This window comes from Schistocerca piceifrons, unplaced genomic scaffold (assembly GCF_021461385.2).
Source record: "Schistocerca piceifrons isolate TAMUIC-IGC-003096 unplaced genomic scaffold, iqSchPice1.1 HiC_scaffold_1278, whole genome shotgun sequence".
Lineage (NCBI taxonomy): Eukaryota > Metazoa > Arthropoda > Insecta > Orthoptera > Acrididae > Schistocerca > Schistocerca piceifrons.
In genome coordinates, this window is record NW_025727100.1 from 25,001 (window position 1) to 27,500 (window position 2,500).

At 57.4% G+C, this 2,500-nt stretch overlaps 1 non-coding gene across 1 annotated transcript in view; it reads right to left on the reverse strand.

Annotated features, from left to right (window-relative positions):
• LOC124731290 overlaps positions 1 to 431 on the reverse strand; it is a 1,909-nt gene extending 1,478 nt beyond the window's left edge. Inside the window, exon 1 of the ribosomal RNA XR_007008250.1 lies at positions 1 to 431. This exon is cut by the window's left edge and continues 1,478 nt beyond it. This is a non-coding gene — a ribosomal RNA (small subunit ribosomal RNA).
• Between the last annotated feature and the right edge of the window lie 2,069 nt (positions 432 to 2,500).

Consider the following 2,500-nt stretch of genomic DNA (forward strand, 5'->3'; position numbering starts at 1 on the left):
GATGTGGTAGCCGTTTCTCAGGCTCCCTCTCCGGAATCGAACCCTGATTCCCCGTTACCCGTTACAACCATGGTAGGCGCAGAACCTACCATCGACAGTTGATAAGGCAGACATTTGAAAGATGCGTCGCCGGTACGAGGACCGTGCGATCAGCCCAAAGTTATTCAGAGTCACCAAGGCAAACGGACCGGACGAGCCGACCGATTGGTTTTGATCTAATAAAAGCGTCCCTTCCATCTCTGGTCGGGACTCTGTTTGCATGTATTAGCTCTAGAATTACCACAGTTATCCAAGTAACGTGGGTACGATCTAAGGAACCATAACTGATTTAATGAGCCATTCGCGGTTTCACCTTAATGCGGCTTGTACTGAGACATGCATGGCTTAATCTTTGAGACAAGCATATGACTACTGGCAGGATCAACCAGGGAGCTGCGTCAACTAGAGCTGAGCAGCCGGCCGCCCGGGAGTGTGTCCCGGGGGCCCGCGCGAACACGCAAGCGTCCGCTCAATCATTCTGCAAACAGGAGGAGGCTGAGCTCCCCTGCACAATACACCTCGAAACCCTCTCAGGTCCCGGCGGCGCGCAGCGCCGTCCCAAGTACTTGGTCGGGTTCGAGAGAGGCGCAATCGCCCGGAGTTAGGCGAGTAGACGCTTTCGGTGCGACCACCCGTGCTCCCAACTGAGCTTGCCGCTGCCGACAGAGGCCCGGGAGCGTGCTGTCGTGGCATTGCCGGCGGGAGACAACACGCGCCACCTACGGTGACCGGCAGCTCCAACGCCAGCGCCACAGAAGGACAAAAGCCCCACTTGGGTGCCGAAGCGAACTCTCCCAGCACAGCGCACGCGCCAACACATCCGCACAGCTGCGATACAAACCACCAGCGAGAACCGCTGGGGCGACCGAGCAGCAGACGGCGTCGCGGCGCCGAGCGCCGGGCGGCGGCGCATCCTCAACGCACACAGTCCTCAATCGGACCAGCACACTGAAGATGTCCACCGCGCTTCGCACCGGGCCCGCGAGGACCTACTTTGGCCGCACGGCGCCGCGCGCAGGGTGCGCCGGCGCGCAGCTGCGACGCCTGCCGCGTCCGTCGGCCGGCGCGCCTGCCACTGGCCGCCCCCACCAGCCGGCTGTAGCGCGTGCGCCCACGCACCGCGCGGCCAGCACGCCGGGAGGCGCCCCCTCACCGGCCGGGGACGGTCCCACCCAGCCACCGCCGCGTATCGCTTCACACCCAGATGCCGTTCAGTTTCGTCGGCATGGTGGGTATCGCTGGAACAACCGGTTAGTACCTCAACCTATCGTCGCCATCACCGATTCACCCCTAGCGAGAACAACCGCACCACAACAGGTTACCATTTGTTCATTTGCGTAACTTCACCAGAAAACGCAGGCGTCCATCGCCATTTGCAACTTCAACGATTATTGCATGCCTGTGTCAGGTGTCACGCCACACTACGTCTGCCCACATACACGCAACAAAATGTGCACGCCTAGACAATACGTGGAAGGTGGCCCCCGTACGTATGCGATGTCCATTGCTCGAACGACTGTCAACCGGCCTCTGTAGCATGTCGCAGATATGGAACGCGGTGCACCATGCCATCACGGTGTGTGAGGAGAGACGACTAGGTCCGAATACATCAACAGACAGCTCATGCTGATCGCCATCCACGGCGTCCGTTCCTCCCACACGTCTCTATGGCGTACCACACTGCAATCCAGCTCTCATAGGGAGACGACACGTAGCTGCGTGCACAATATTTGCACTGTATGGTCCGCCGTTTTTGGGCGCAGTCGTTGTACGGTCACACATGTGCCACGATGTATCATTCAGTACATAAGGACGAATGTGCAGTACAGATTGTGGTTTACGCGTACGACATTAGCGGACAGTTGACACAGGCCGCACCACAACGTAGCCTGAGTACGTCGCATGCGAAGGGCATTGAACATGCAAAGTTCTCACCAACCAGCTTGCGAAGGCAGGGGGCAAGGTGGGGACGTGGGGAGGGGCGGCATGTACGTCCTGCTGCCATCCACATTACAGTGTACAGCAGGAGCATGTGGAAAGTGAGCAAGACTTGCAAGGTGTTTAACATGAAGCGATACACAGGGGAGCGGGCAGTGCGAGTAGCGAACTATATTGCGAGGGTTGCGGGTGGGCAACACTACACTAATTGAACGAGTCGTATAACAATTACAGAGCAGGTTTAGGCGACAACGTGGGTTACGTTAGGGGACAACGTGGGTTACGTTAGGGGACAACGTGGGTTAGGTTAGGGGACAACGTGGGTTAGGTTAAGGTACAACGTGGGTTAGGTTAAGGCACAACGTGGGTTAGGTTAAGGCACAACGTGGGTTAGGTTAAGGCACAACGTGGGTTAGGTTAAGGCACAACGTGGGTTAGGTTAAGGTACAACATGGGTTAGGTTAAGGTACAACATGGGTTAGGTTAAGGTACAACATGGGTTAGGTTAAGGTACAACATGGGT